The sequence below is a fragment of the Callithrix jacchus genome, chromosome 15 (assembly GCF_049354715.1).
Source record: "Callithrix jacchus isolate 240 chromosome 15, calJac240_pri, whole genome shotgun sequence".
Lineage (NCBI taxonomy): Eukaryota > Metazoa > Chordata > Mammalia > Primates > Cebidae > Callithrix > Callithrix jacchus.
In genome coordinates this window covers 62,666,281-62,683,548 of record NC_133516.1, presented here as the reverse complement: position 1 = coordinate 62,683,548, position 17,268 = coordinate 62,666,281, and the positions used below count along the sequence as shown (strand labels likewise).

The 17,268-nt window shown below is 35.3% G+C and overlaps 1 long non-coding RNA gene across 39 annotated transcripts in view; it reads right to left on the bottom strand.

Annotated features, from left to right (window-relative positions):
* Positions 1-17,268, bottom strand: part of LOC103788313 (uncharacterized) — a 435,883-nt gene that overhangs the window by 264,367 nt on the left and 154,248 nt on the right. For 22 of the 39 annotated variants that reach the window (XR_013526934.1, XR_013526937.1, XR_013526940.1 and 19 more), the window contains one exon: positions 1,816-1,879. The exons of the other annotated variants lie outside the window; for them this stretch is intronic. This is a non-coding gene — a long non-coding RNA (uncharacterized LOC103788313). The remainder of the gene's footprint in view (positions 1-1,815; positions 1,880-17,268) is intronic. 39 annotated transcript variants of the gene reach the window in all.

Here is a 17,268-nt window from a genome sequence, read left to right as displayed (position 1 = left end):
AGGATTACCTACTCCAGGCCTGGGAGGTGATCAAAGAAATCTTTTTCTTGTTGCAGTTATTGTTAAAGGAAGCTGTCCAAATTAGCAATGTCCCACTGATTTCTATACATCAGACTCTCTAACCATGCCCTAACCTTGCCAAAGATCCAATAAATGCAATTTTAACCAAATCTCCAAGTAACTGATGGTTCTAAAGATACAAATTTCCATTTGCTACAATTCATAAGAATGGTCATTCATTTCCAGATATTACTGTGTTTTTCAAGTACATTTGGAACCATATATCATTTTTAGGAGACCTTATATAAATCATCATACTTCTCATAGTCTTGGTTTCTATGTTTCCAATGCCCAGATGATAATCCCTCCTACACTAGAAGAGGTAGCCTGGAAAAATGGTCAGCAGCATGGACTCTGGAGTCAAAATGCTAGGTCAATTCTCAGCTCTACCACTCACTAGATGTGTGGCCTCTCTGTGCCTCAGTTTCTTCATCTGCACAAGAAAAATAATAGTAGCTACCTCACGGAGTTGCAAGGATTATAGAAATACTGTATGTCAAGCACTTAGATTATGACTATAAAAGTTGACTATTATTGTGGTCATTATCATCATCTTCAGTATACAAGGAGAATTATATGAAACTTAAAAGACATTGCATAAAACAAAATTTTTTATTAGCTATTTGCCATCCAAAGGGCAAGGTGTGCACTTTTAAATACATGTGAATGTTTTTAACTGAAATTGGAATCAAACATGTTTGCTAATTATCCTCTTTTATGTTTGTAGAACGCTAACTCATATGTCAATATTATTTTAGAAGTACAGCTCCTTCTGTTCACTCCAAACTGGAAGGAAAGAAAAACTTTAAATCTCCATCAAAATGCCAAAGTGGCAAAACAACATACTGGTATTCTGAAATATCTTGTCTCAACTAATTCAGTATTTTACTCTTCAAATTGTTAATTATTGAGTCCGTGCTGCCCACATGAAAAATCCAAAGACTTGGGTCAAGCATTTCAAAGAAATCTTTCAAAGGCCCTGCAGCACAATCATAGCACCTGCTAGCCCCATGTCTAAAGCTGAAATTCTTGTCAAACTCCAAACATATCATTTGCCCTCTATCTGCTTCTACGCATAATCTATTCAATGTACCATATTTCTACCTTGTTAAATGTGACCAATCTTTCTGTCAAATGCCTCCTATGCCATGAAGACTTCTTGGAGTACATATTCTACCTTTTTGTTTCTAAACCAAACAGTGTATTTTCTTCCTTTGAATTGCTGCAATCTTTGATTTACACCTCGCAGGTGCTTCTAAACTAGTGCACCTAACAACACTGTGAGGAGTACTGGAGATAGACATTTCCATTTGAGCTGCCGAAATGATTCCTGTAGTTCCCATGCTGTCATAATGTGCAGAACTTGGAAGAGTAAGAAATCAATTCTGAACTTGTAATCTGGGGCTTGTGAGTCAAAGCAACTCCCTCTGGTTTAATCAATTTCTGAATTACACTGTTCATTTTATAAACTAAGCACACAGTCCTGTTCTCTTGAAATCAGAACTAGTCAAAGTAAAATTGTGCTGGCAGCTTTAGAGTCATGCAATCAAAGGCTTAACAGACTTAGAAAGTCATCAAGTCCTTTTAATTATTTACATGAAGTCTCATTATTTGCAGACCTGGGATCTCCATGACCCAAGCAAGGTAAAATGTTAGCACCCACCCTGCATTCCTTTACCACTTATTTCCATTTTTTCCAGACCTTCTCAATCTGCATCATTACCCATTCTCTCTTCCATTCCTCCTATTACTTACCTTAAATATGAGTTCCTCTGAAAGATCATTGGTAATTCACATACAGTCCTGTTACTTTTCTTTTCTGTAAAAGAAGCATGATAATTGCAAACTGCAACAAACGAAGCTGAAAATAACTCCCCAGGCAGTTGTGCATTAGGAATTAGATTAAAATGAGCCCAATTTCTTTTTAAATGACCTGGTAATTTGTAGGAAAGATTTAAGCTACTTAAATTTTTATCAGTGGGAAACTGGGAAGCTCACGAAAATCAACTGTTGGTCACTGAGTAGGAGAATGAACCCATTCCCTAAAGCCAAAGAAACAGTATTGATGGACGGTCACTTAAAGATTTATGTTCAAACAGAAACAAGAGAGAAGACCTAATTTAACATAAATTTAATCTGCTTTAAAAGTCTAAAATCAAGTTCAATGTCAGCTCACAACTTTATGTGATAAAATCTGTGCTTGAAACTTATTTTCTGATTAGGATTTGAAATCAAAGTCCTAGGAATTTTTTTTGGAGGCACTTAATCTTCTCGCATTTGGGGCATGAAGGGTTCACTTCTCCATTCAGGGAGTGAGTAAGGGTATATCAAATTTCTCCCACACTCACTGCAACATGAAGTCTTGGTTGAGGCATTGAGGCTGGAAATCAGATTCACAGCCATTCCCACTGCCTTGCATTACTGACTGCATGAATCATATGCTGGGGTTAACTCCCATGAGGCTTCCTTTATAAACCATATTGCTGCTATTCCCGATCTCCCCACATGAGTGATGCTGCTTATGAATTTAAGCCTGAATTTGATGAGCTCTAGTATAAAAGAAACTAAAAAGTATTAATCTGAATTAACTTGTCCTCTCACCCTTGGGGGAAGACAATTCTAAGGATAGTGTATAGATTTTAGCATATAATCATATTTAGTACATATTTTAGTATAAATGTAAAATTTGGGGGATAAATGAAAATCTTTCAAATGAGCCATCTATAAGCATCATTCTTTATGTTCAATATAGTATCATAATCTAATATTCAATTTTTGTCTTGATATATATGACCACCAATCTTCCTTTCACTGTGAGTTACTGTTGTAGAGATGGATGCACACATACATAGATATATACATACACCTATACACATCTCCATATATTTATATAGACATATACATATTTCATATAGCCAAAATCAAAAGAAACAGTTTGATTAGTCACTGATACATCACTCAAGTCTTTGAATCATCCACTCTAGGGAGAAAGCTGTCAATATAAACATTTAGAAAGGAAGTGGGAGGCCAAGGCAGGAGGACTGCTTGAGGCTAGGACCTTGAGACAAGCACGGGCAACACAGCATGACCCAGTCTCTACAAAACTAGTTTTAAAAGGAGAAAATCCTACATAATGGTTTAATCTGTCCTGAAACTACAAGCATAAAATGTGTAAATATACAGTACCTCATTTACTGGTACTAAAAATAAGCCAACCTAGGCATAGAAAGGTTTGAAAAGATGAACAAAGCACTGTGCAGTTGGACTACACTTGCTTCAGTTTTCTTTTCCAGAAACACTTTGTCTCTTCCACCAGAGTCTGTTCATGAAAGACTGACAAACTGTGTTGCATCAGTGGAGTCCAGTGCCCTCTGGTTCCTCACTGAACATGGCCAGTAGGAGCCCCAGCAGGAGACAAAGGAAAGATGATACATGCTCTGGTTCACCCCCTGGGAGGGCACCCTGGGTTGATGTACCCCTCAACAAGTCTCTTGACCTCTCACAGCTGCCTGCTTATACAACTCTCTTCTTTGTGGTTCTGAAAATCTCTACCCCTCTAACTGCCCTGGTAGGCATTGTGACAGCTCTGTTTGTAGCTCCATGTTTCCTCTGTATTCCTTGTAGTTCCTTTACTCACTGCCCAAACCTTTGTAACTGGTCTTTCCATAATTCCCGATCAAATTATCCTCCTCTTAGTGTGCTTTCTGTTCCTTCCTACAACTGGCTGATACAGGTGGCATTCCTGCCTTGTCAGCCTTTACAGCGTGGTCAAGGAAAAGAGACACTTTCTTTATAAAGCTGTCATTAGGTAGATGCAAATACATACATGCAAAGAGGAGGAAGGGTCACTTTGAGTTGTTAGGATCCTAGAAAGATTTCATGAAGACCACATGGCATTAAAAATAGACCTTTAAGGACTCTCAGGTAAGACTGCAGGAGATAGGGTAATCACTACAAGGTGAAGGATTGATCAGGCCTATACCTGAAAAGCAGGAAAATACATACAGTTTTCAGAAACAGCTAGATATCTAGTGTGTTCAAGTGAAGCTGGGGAACAATGGAAGGAAAACTGGAAAGTGAGACTGGAGGATTCTGAATGTCAAGATCAACCATTCTTACAAACTCTAGTCTGTGGAAAATGAAAGGCTACTCAGAGCCTCCACACAAAAGAGAAACATCAGCAAAGCATTAACAATGTGTGTTTGCATGTGTAGATGTGTTTAAAACTGTATCCCACCAGAATGTAATCGTTATCAAACTAGGGACTATTTCACTCTGCTGTTCCCAGCACATATTAGCTACTTAATTAATAGCTGATAAAAAGAATGAGTGAATAATGAAAAAAGATTAGCCAAGAAAGTCCCTTATAGATAATAGAAAAATAAACTGGAGAATGGACCTTAAACCAGGATGTGGCCAATGAAGACAGTATGGAGGAGGGTGAGACTGACAATCCAAGATCCACTGGTCAGAACCCAGCACACCTACTTCAGGTGTAGACAGCGCCTCATCACTCCATAGGCAGCTTTCAGGGGCAAAGAAAATTCTGCTGTTAGAGATTTAAAAACATGTCAGAATAAAACAAAACCCATACTCTGAAATATCCAGTTGTAGAAACAAATCTAAATGTCCAGAGGGAAAAATAGGCAATACCATAGATAGAACATGAATGAATATGTGAGGATCTTCTCTTAGAGTTATAGAAATGGACACACACAAAAAGGAAAAATCAAAGAGCTGAGTAAATTTTGGAAGGCTAAAATCAGAGCTTAAAAAATAAAAACTAATTGGATGATAGGGGCCAGGGTCACACCTGCGCTGTGCATTGCCATCTTGGGAACTAAGTTGCCACTGGGCTCAACTCCCTGGGACTGAGAAGCCAAAGTGCTGCACCATCCAAGAGTCTGGAACCACCAATATGCTGTACCCTTCACCCCAGAGCCTAATGTTGCTGTGCCCTTCCCCCCAGGTCCCAGGCTACCATGGCACCCTGCCATTTTCTAGGGCCTGAGCCGCCACAGTGCCCCTTGATCTTTAGGGCTGTGCTACTGCTGCACCTTACCCTCTAAAATCTAAGCCACTCTATCCCTGTACCCCCAGGCCTAAACCACTGACACACAACCTAGAGTCCCAAGCCCTATCTCACAGGTGATCTACACATGCCCACACCTCAGTGATTGTACCCATGCCCCAATATCCAGGTGCTGCAGTAGTTCCATGAGCCCCTGAGCCTAGAACTCTGGTTCTGCAGCCACTCTGAGTGCTTACACTCTGGAATCCAACACTTTAGTAGCTACCTGGGGCCACACCAGACCCAATAATGAGACTGATCGCCTCAGCTGGAACTTCCCCTCATAGAGAAAAGGAGAACAGGTAGACCCCAACAATCTTTGCCACCAAGGACCCCAATATTCCTCTTCTGCTGCTGCCGCTGCCACACATATCCATAGCCATGGCCCCTACAGTGTTTGTTCCTACTGATCTTAGCTGCACAAAGGCTACACCACTGCACTCCCCCAATAGCAGATCCACTGCAACCCATATGACTGACACGCTCACATCAACTTACAGCTAAATATTTTTCCCCACTGAAGCTAGTCAACAAAGCTTGGAAAAGGTGATTGCTCTTCAAATTTACAGACTTCAACTCAAGGCCACAAGAACATGATAGGGGAAAAATTACATAACCAAAGAAATACAACAATTCACAAGTAACTGACCCCAAAGAAAAAGATATCATTGAAATTTCTGAAAAAAAATCACAATTATTGTAAAGATCTCACTGAGATGAAAAAGAACACAAATAGCTTAACAAGATCAGAAAAGCAATACATGAACAAAATTAAAAATTTAATGGAAATAAATAAATCCTAAAGAACCATACAAAAATCCTGGAGCTGAAGAACGCTGTGAATGAAATTTTAAAATGTAATACCTTCAACAGCAGACTTGATCCAAGTTAAAGAAAGAATCTGTAAACTTAAAGATGAATACTTTGAAATTACCCAGTAAGAGAAGAAAAAAATTGAAAAGAGTAAAGGAAGCATAAGGTACTTAAGGGACATCTTTAAGCAAAAAGAAAAAAAAATACATTATGGAAGTTCTGAAAGGAAGAGAAAGAGAAAAGAACACAAAGTTTATTTAAAGACATAATGGCTGAAAACTTCTCAAATCTGGTGAAGGTTACAGGTTGAGTATTTCTAATTTAAAAATCTGAAATCCAAAATGTTTCAAAATCCACAACTTTTTGAGCACTAACATGATACTCAAAGGCAATGCTCTTTGAAGCATTTTGGATTTCTGATTTCAAGATTAGAGAGGATGAAATGATGATAAGAACCTTATCATCAAAAATCTGAAAAAAATCAAAAAGCCAAAACACCGCTGGTCCCAAGCATTTCAGGTAAGAGATAATTTGCTGTGATCTGAATGTGGTTTGTCACCAAGAAAACTCATGTTGAAATTTGATCCCCACAGTTGTAGTATTGGGAGATTGGGCCTACTGGAAGGTTTTTGGGTCATGGAGAAAGATCCCTCATAATTGGCTTGCTGCCATTATTTTATAGTGAATTATCACTCTGGTAAGACTGTATTAGTTCTCATGGAAGTAGATTACTTCTTGAGAGACTGGATTGTTATAAAACCAGGATAGTCTTGGGTTGTACCTCTTCGCATGTGACTGCTTCCCCTTTGACCTTCTTTGCCATGTTATAATGCAGCACTAAAAGCCTCACCAGAGCAAGGGTCATGCCTTTGAACTTTTCTGCCTGCAGAAACATGAGCTAATAAACCTATTTTTTAAATAAATTACCCAGTCTCTGATATTCTATTATAACAACACAAAACAGAGGAAGACAATACTCAAACCTTATTAATATGGAGGTACAAAAAGATCAGAAGTCTTTGATTAAGTTAAATCCAAATAGGACTATACCTAGACCCATTATAATCAAACTTCAAGAATTCCAGGACAGAGAGAATCTTAAAAGCAGCAAAGAAAAATCCTCACATAAAAGGAAACCTCCATAATGCTATCAGTGAATTTCTCATCAGAGACTTTGTAGGCCAGGAGAAAGTGGGGTGATATATTCAAAATACTGAAAGAAAAAAATTCTGCCAACCACGAATATTGTACCTGACAAAGTTGCACTTCAGAAATGAAAAATAAAGGCTTTTCCAAACAAACAAAAGCTGAGGGAGTTTGTCACCACTAGATTTACCATGCAAGAAATGCTAAATGAAGTTCAAGCAGAAATGAAAGGACACTGATGACAAACATGAAAATGTATGAAAGTAGAAAATTCACTGATAAAAGTAAATATATAGTAAAATTCAGTATATCCTACTTTTGTAATGTAATGGTGCTGTGTAAATTGCATTTAACCTAATATAAAGGTTACATAACAAAAGTATTAAAAAATAACTACAATATCTTCTTAATAGATACACAGTATTAAAAGATGTAAATTATGACACTGAAAACATAAAATGCTAAGCAAGTAATCAGAACTGTAGAGTTTTTGTATACAACTGAACTTAAGTTGTTATCAGCTTAAAATAGGCTGGGATAATCACAGAATGTAAGCACCTACAGCAACTACAAAGCAAAATAGCCAGTACTCGAGAGGTAAAGGAAAAATCAAACCATACCACAACAAATGATCAAATCCCAAAGGAAGAAAAGAACTGCAGAGAGAAAAATAAAGAAAAAAAGAAACTAGAAAACTGTCAGAAACAATTACCAAAATGGCACTCTTAAGTCCTTACCTATAAATTAAGTTCACTTGCATACAAAAACTCTACTCTAAGTGTAAATGATTTAAATTCATCCATCAAAAGACAGAGTGGCTAAGCAGAGATTTTTCAAGTCCAACTATATGCTTCCTACAAGAGACTCACTTTAGCTTTCAGGACGTGTATACACTGAAAGTGAAGGAATGGAAAAAGATATTCTATGTAAATTGTAACCAAAAGAGAGCAGATGTGCTGATAGTTTTACACATAGACTTTAAGTCAATAAACTGTAACAAGAGAAAACGCAGATTATATTATGATGAAGGGTCAATATATTAAAAAGATATAATCGTAAATATATATACACCCAAACTTAGAGCACTAAATATGTAAAATGAATATAACCAGAACTTAAAGGAGGAATAAACAACAGCATAGTGATAGTAGAAGACTTTAATTCCTCACTTTCAACAATGGATACAACACACAGACAGAAAATCAATATGTAAACGATGGACTTGAACAACACTATAAATCAAATAAATCTAACAGGCATACACAGAATATCCTATTCAACAGCAGAATACATATTTGTCTCAATTGTACATAGAGCTTTCTCCAAGAGAGGTCATATTTTGGGACACAAAACAAGTCTTAAAATTAAAATACATGGAGTATCTATTCTGACTATAATCGTATGAGGCAAGAAACCAGTAATAGTAAAAGTTCACAAATGTGGGAAAATTAAGCAGCACACTCTGAACAATCAACAGGTCAAGAAGAAATCAAAGGGAAACCAAAAAATATCTTGAGACAAATAAATATGGAAATGCAACTGACAAAAACTTATGAAATGTAGCAAAAATAACTCTAAAGGGGATATTGATACCAGTGAATGTCTACATTAAGAAAATGAGAGAACTCTAACTTTACACCTCAAGAAATTAGAAAAAGGAGAAGGAACTAAGGTTAGAGATAGCAGAAGGAGTGAAACAAGAGAAATTAGAATAGAAATAAATAATATAGATACTAGGAAACATTAATAAAACTGAGTTGCTTTTCTGAAATAACCAAAAATCAACCTTTAGCTAGACCAAAAAGAAAAGAGATAAGATTCAATTCAAATTATAAATGAAAGAGGAGACTTAATTAATAATTAATACCATAGAAATATGAAGAATCATGAGACTTACTTTGAAAAAAATTATATGCCAACAAACTGGATAATCTAGAAAAAACGGACAAATCCCTAGAAACCTACAACCTACCATGACTAAATCATGAAGAAACAGAAAATCTGAGCAGACTAGTCATGACACAGAGGATTGAATTGGTAATCAATAATCCCCCAACAAAGAAAAGTCCAAGACTGGATGCCTTCATGAGTAGGATCTACCAAACACTTAAAGAATAATTACCATCAATTCATCTCAAACTCCTCCAAAAACTGAAAAGGAAAAAACACTTTCAAATTTATTTTATGAAACCACCATTATCCTGATATCAAAGCCATACCAAACAGTTCAAGGAAAAAAACATTATAGGCCCAAATCTCTGATGGACATGATACAGAAACCTTCAACAAAATGTTAAAATAGCAAGCTGAATTCTACAGTATATAAAAGGGATTATACACCATGTTGAAGTGGAGGTATCCCTGGCATGCAAGGATAGTTCAATATACACAAATAAATAAATGTGACACACCACATTAACAGAATGAAAGAAAAGCATTATATGATTATCACTATATAAGCAGAAAAACTATCTGTCAAATTTCAACACCCTTTCATAGTAACTCTCAAGAAATTAGGTATAGAAGGAACATACCTCAACATAATAAGGGCCATAAATGACAAACCTACAACAAACATCATACTCAATTGTGGAAAGTTCAAAGCACTTCTTCTAACATCAAAAAAAAAAAAAAAAGACGAAGAATGTCCACTCTCACCACTTATATTCAAATACACTGGAATTCCCAAAGAAATTAGGCAAAAAAATAGATATATGAATTGGAAAGGAAGAAATAAAATTGTTTCTGTTTACAGCTGACATGATATATATAGAAAATCTTAAACATTCCACAAAAACAGTTAAAACTAATAAAAGCAGCAATTTCATGACATAAAATGTATATACAAAAATCAGGTGTGTTTCTGTACCATAACAAGAAACTATACAAAAAATAAGAGGATACTGTTTACAATAGCATCAAAAAGAATAAAATGCTTAGGCATAAATTTAACCAATGAGGTGAAATATATGTACACTGAAAATTACATAACATTGATGAAAGAAATTGAAAAAGGCATAAATAAATCAAAAGAAATCCCACATTCACAGATTGGAAGAATATTGTTAAAATGTTTATATTACCCAAAGCAATCTACAGATCTAATGTAACTGCTATCAAAATTCTAATGACATTTTTCATAGAAATAGAAAAAAAATACTAAAATTTGCAAGGAACAACAAAAGACCTTGAATAGCCTAAGCAATCTTGAGATAGGCAAATAGAACAGAATAGAGATACCAGAAATAAACCAAAGCAAACACAATTAACTAATCTTCAAAAAAGGTGCCAAGAACACACAGTGTAGAAAAGATGATCTGTCAATATAGAGGGTTGGGAAACTGGATGTCCGCATGCCAAAAACTAAAATTGTAGCCTTACCTTACAGCATACACAAAATTCAACTCAAAATGAATTACAGACTTAAAAATTGAATCCATAAAATCCTAAAAGAAAATAAAGCGGAAAATCTACTTGGTATTGTTCTTCCCAAAGATTTTATGAATATGACTCTAAAAACACATGCAGCAAAACAAAAACAAGTGAACTTCAACAAACTAAAAAGTTTCTTCACAGCAAAGGAAACAATCTACGAAATGTAAAGGCAACCTACACAATGCAAAAAAAAAAATTGAAAACTACATATTGAATGGGGTTCAACATTCAAAATGTCTGAGGAAATCACTACACCAAAAAAAAAAAAAAGCTTAATTTTAAAATAGGTTAAGAACTTGAATAGACATTTTTCCAAGGAAGACATACAAGTGGTCAACAGATACATGAAAAACTGCTCAACATCACCAATCATCAGGGAAATGCTAATTGAAACCACATGAGATATACCTCACAGCTCTTAGAATCATTGTTATCAAAAAGTCAAATTTTAATGTGTTAGTGAGGATGTGAAGAAAAGGAACCCTTTGCACCATTGGTGGGAATGTAAATTGTTACTATAAAGAAATATTCTATGAAGAAACAGTATAGAGGTTCCTCAAAAAACTATAAATAGAAGTACCATATGATCTAGCACTCTCACTTTTAGATATATATGAATATATACATATCCAATTTATCCAAAGAAATTGAAACCAGAATGATGAACAGATATGTGCACTACCAGAAAATATCTCTTCATGTACTACCAAGATATGGGAGCAACCTAAGTGTCAGTGGATAAATAAATAAAAATGGAGTGTTCGTGTGTATGTGTGTCTGTGTGTGGGGGGTGCAGTGGGGAGTATTCTTAATGGAATGTATAATGGAATATTCTTAAGCCCTAAAAAAAAAAAAAAAAAAAAAAGGAAATCCTGCCATGTGCAACAACATAGGTAAACCTGGAGAACATTATACAAAGTAAAATAAGCTAAACACAAAAGACACACACTGTATGATCTCACTTACATATGGAATCTTAAAAAGCCAAAATCACAGAAGTAGAGAATAGAATGATGGTTACCAGTGGCTTGGGCAGAAGGGTTTGGGGAGATGTTGGTCAAAAGACACAAAATTTCAGTTAGGAGGACTAATTTAAGGAGCTCTATTGAGCAATATGACTGTGGTTAATAACAATGTATTATACATTTGAAAATTGCTAAGAGTAGATTTTTAGTGTTCTCGTCACATAAAAATATATGTAATACATTAAAATGTATGTAAGACATTTCATAATGGATACATATTTCAAAACAATATATCTCATTTCCTGAATACATACCATTTTTATCAGTTAAAAATAAATTAATTTTTTTAAAAGAAAGAAGCCAGACACAGATAAACTAGATTGTGGTAATCACTTCCCAACATATATCAAAACATTACACTTTAAATACATACAAATTTTATTTGCCAGTTATACCTCCATAAAGCTGGAGGGGGATAAAACCATGTAGATAGCCAAGGTTTCCCAAAGCTTACTCAGGCATCACTCCTGAATCCCTATATAAATTTACAAAGAATGAGCAAGCAATAACAAGCTTCTATTTGTATCATGCAATAAAGATTTTCTGAAAATATATTCTTTTTTTAAGTGGAGCTATTTGTGGAAGAAGAAGGATGCATATTATAGCCAGATATGACCCAAAAAATACTAAAGTTTGAGAAACAAACTTTAGTTTAGGAAAAGAGCTAAGTGATATAAGTACTTAAAATAATTTTCTTTAATCATTTAGGATAAGGACAGGAGGTTTAATCATCTGGTTTGGTGATTCCGAAAAGTAGAAGGTGATTCTGAAAAGTAGAAGCTGCAGCCAGGATTACCTTGAAGTTGGAATTCAGAAGCTCAGGTAACCAGGAATCTGGATGTAACAAATCTTTAAGGCAAAACACAAATACAAACCACTGGAAATTTCTGGCATCATTTCAACTTCCCTAAGCCTTTCAGGTTGTGCTCCTTGATTTCTATACAACCTTGAAAAGTTCTTTAACTTCTCTATACATAAAGACCTTCATCTGTAAAATAGGTTAACACCACAATGGAATTATTAGATTATTTAAATGAAATACTTTCTTGAAATGATGTGAAAAATGGTAAGTGAAAAATAAACGTCACTTCTCTTTTTAATGGCAGGATTTCAAACAAAGGAGGACAAAGTATTGGACAGACACACACATACCATCTTTAAAGTTACTCACTCTACCTACACTCACTACCTGACATAGTTTTTGGATATTGTCCCCTCTAAATCTCATGCTGAATTTTAATTCCAAGTTTTGGAGGTGAGGTCTGGTGGGAGGTGATTGGATCATGTGGACAAATTCTTCATGGCTTGGTGCTGTCCTCATGATAGGGAGTGAGCGCACACAAGATCTGGTTGTTTAAAAGTGTATGGCACCTCTCCCCCCACTGCACCTTCTCTCTTGCTCACATTGTCATTAAGTGACACGTGACTGCAATAAAAATGTTACTTTTACCATTATTAATCAAATTTTAAAGCGCAAATGGAAAAATAACCCTTAATTTCATTCTTTTAACAAAATAGTGTTGATTTTTCTTAATAATGGAAGTGATTTTATGAATTTATGTTTTAAAATGTATTTCAAAAATTTACGAAGCCTGTTTTTTCAAAAGTATTTGAGGTAGCTTACATGGTGAGTGAATGTGAAGGCCTAGGATATTACTGCAAACTACCCTAGACTTTATAAATGCAACAGAATCAGGCTACATTAAATTTTTTAAAATAATTTTTTCTTTTTTCTGAAACAAGGTCTCATTCTCTCTCCCAAGCTGGAGTGCAGTAGCGTGATGATGTCTTGATCATGCTTTGATCACTGCAGCCTCAAAATCCTGGACTCAAGTGATCCTCCTGCCGCAGCTTCCCAAAGTGCTGGGATTATGGGCATGAGCCACTGGACTCAGCCTATTTTTTTTAAATAATAAATTAACTTAGCTTACCATAACATTTTTACTTTATGCATACTTAATGTTTTCAATCTTTAAAATTTATTTTTGCCATCAAAACAGCCACAACATCACTAGGCAATAAACATCTTTCAACCTCATTATAATCTCATGGGACCACTGTCATATATTTGGTACATCATTGCCAAAAATGTTATTATGTGGTGCATGATTGTATATAGTTTAGTCTCTATACTAGGTTCTACAGTATATGTTTTACATACATGAGTTAATTTAATCCTAAGAGCAATTCTGAAAGATTGGTATCGTAATCGCTACTTACAGACAAGAACTGAATTTGGCAAGTCAAGGAAATGGACCAGAATCACGAACTTCAAAGCCACACAGCAACTTAAGAGTCTGATTACTTTTAAGTCTGGATAATTCCAGAGCCAGTTACTGCTTTTCAAAAGGATATATGTGCCTGTATATGTGCACATATGTGCATGTGTTCAGAAATATGAGCAGAATTTTCAGAGTCAAATGAAATTGAAATAATAGATCCATTTTCTGTTTACAGCCAACTGAAACCCTGAGTAAGAATGGAACAAATCCAACTACTGCAGCCCCAGGGGCGTGTCAGAGTGTCAAACATCCAAATTAGCTTAGTTAACAACATTTATAAACTCCAAAAACACTCAATGTTTAGAGTCCATAACTCCCAACTTCTCAATAGTTCTATAAAAAAATAAATCTTTCACAAACTAATCTCCACCAACTAATTAGTTTCATACTAGAAGAACTCTGAGTATAATTTATATTTGCTAAGATATTAATGTATCCTTTCCTACCATGGTTTTCCCCCAGACAAAATGAAACAAGTACAACATATTTTAAAGTCATTTCACAGATGAAATCACTCATCAATATGATATAATTAGTCTTACAACAGTACATATTTAATTAAATTAGAGAGGAAAAATTAATTGACAAAAAAGGACAAAAACATCAAAAATTAACATACCATTGACATTAATACATCAAAATGAGAATGTCATTATGGATACAAATATTTAAATTGGTAAGATTCACACAAAGAACAAAAATTTGCTGTTGCAAGCATTCTGGCTGTGGTAGAATTAGAAAGTCTTTTCAGTTACAGGAATGGAAGAATTAAGTATTCTCCAAAGTTTCTGTAAAGCATTTGATAAGATAAATTTAAGAAGAGAATATCTGTAATTTTAACCAAGCAAGATGTTCTTGGTACAATATTTTCATCAAATTTTATCTTTTTCTGTTTTACAGTTCACATACTCTTGAATAATACATTCATGTTCCTCATTACAGTCTTAGCACAATAAATTCTCAGCTTTTCACACTGGATGTATTAATGTCTGCAAGTGACTATTTTGCCATCACCAAAGTAAGTTTCTGCTATCTACTGCTGTCAAAGTGTGTTATTAAGTTTATAGAAGCCTAAAGACCCAGAGACTTCACGTTAATACTAAAGTAACATAATATTCAAGAAGTGGGATGAACTGAGGAGATAGAACACCTTCAACATCTTCTTTTGTTTACAAATTAAACATCTGACACTAGTCCCTCCAAGTAAAGCACCTTGAAAGCTCTAACACTGACAGAAAGCCTTTTAATTTGGTTTTTTATTTCTCCAAACTAATTGCTTTGCAATACCTGTAACATTATTTTTTCTTGCACGTCAGTACTTCATGGTCCATGGAGAGAAACCTAGCCATAAATTCCCTCCTAAAAAATACAAGGAACTTCAGATGGGTAAACAGGAAATCAAGAGAAAAAGTTAAAAATACTATCATAGGGGAAGGTTCTCAAGTAACAATTAGTAAAATAATAATAATAGTGGCAGCAGAGTATTTACCATTAGTATTAATAGTAAAATAGGAATAGTAGTAAGATAATCCAGTGTGTTTGTTTAAGCATATTTTTCTAATGAATTATCACTTTGAATTGTTAGAATTAGATATGGACTAAAGAATATTCCCTTAATCTGCTGCCCTACTCGCAAAAGAGCAATGCAAGTTACAAATTAAAAGATGGGGTCAGGCACAGTGGCTCACATCTGTAATATCAGCACCTTGGGAGGACAAGGCAGGTGGATCACTTCAGGTCAGGAGTTCAAAACCAGCCTGTGTAATGTGGTAAAACTTTGTCTCTACTAAAAGTACAAAAATTAGCTGGCATGGTGGTATGCGCATGTAATCCCAGCTACTCAAGAGCCTAGGGCAGGGGAATCACTTAAACTTAGGAGGTGGAGTTTGCAGTAAGCTGTGTTTGCACCAATGCACTACAGCCTCGGTGACAGAGCAAGACTCTATCTCAAAAAAAAAAAAAAAAAATTAACAGATGGGAAAAAGTATGCTGGGCAAATACAAATGAAAAGAAAGCAACATTTCTGGTTTCAATATTAAAAATGTGTAATATAACACAAAAGTATTAAGCAAATATGGGTAATTCATAACGTAAAAGAGGACAATTTGTAATAAAATTATAACAATTTTAATAAAATATGCATGAGCCATAAATCTCAACAGCAACTTCTTTTATTGTAATTTAGGTTCTGGGGTACATGTGCAGATCATGCAGGATTGTTGCATAGGTACATACATGGCAAGGTGGTTTGCTGCCTTCATCCCCCCATCACCTATATCTGGTATTTCTCCCCACATTATCCCTCCCGACTCCCACTGTCCCTCCTTTCCCCCCCAACACTGACACAGTGTATGATGCTCCCCTCCCTGTGTCCATGTTATAACTGTTCATCACCCACCTATAAGTGATAACATACGGTGTTTGGTCTTCTGTTCTTGTGTCAGTGTTTGCTGAGAATGATGGTTTCCAGATTCATCCATGTCCCTATGAAGGACAAGAACTCATCGTTTTTTACAGCTGCATAGTATTCCATGGTGTATATGTGCCACATCTTCTTTATCCAGTCTATCGATGATGGACATTTGGGTTGGTTCCAGGTCTTTGCTATTGTAAACAGTGCCACAATGAACATATGTGTGCATGTGTCTTTATAATAGAACAATTTATAATTTCTTTGGGTATATATCCAGTAATGAAATTGCTGGGTCAAATGGTATTTCTGGTTCTAGGTCCTTGAGGAATTGCACTGTCTTCCACAATGGTTGAACTAATTTACACTACCACCAACAGTGTAAAAGTGTTCCTATTTCTCCACATCCTCTCCAGAATCTGTTGTCTTCTGATTTTTTAATGATCGCCATTTTAACTGGTGTGAGATGGTATCTCAATGTGGTTTTGATTTGCATTTCTCTAATAACCAGTGATGATGAGCATTTTTTCATATGTTTGTTGGCCTCATATATGTCTTCTTTTGAGAAGTGTCTGTTCATATTCTTCACCCACTTTTGGATGGGTTTGTTTGTTTTTTTCTTGTAAATCTGTTTTAGTTCTTTGTAGATTCTGGATATTAAGCCCTTTGTCAGATGGGTAAACTGAAAAAATTTTTTTCCCATTCTATTGGTTGCAGTTCACTCTAACAATTGTTTCTTTTGTTGTACAGAAGTTCTGAAGTTTAATCAGATAACATTTGTCTATTTTGGCTTTTGTTGCCAATGCTTTTTGTGTTTTAGTTATAAAGTCTTTGTCTGTGCCTATGTCCTGAATGGTTTTGCCTAGGTTTTCTTCATGGTTTTTATGGTGTTAGGTCTTATGTTTAAGTCTTTAATCCATGTGGAGTTAATTTTAGTGTAAGGTGTGAGGAAGGGGTCCAGTTTCTGCTTTCTACACACGGCTAGCCAGTTTTCCCAACACCATGTATTAAACAGGGAATCCTTTC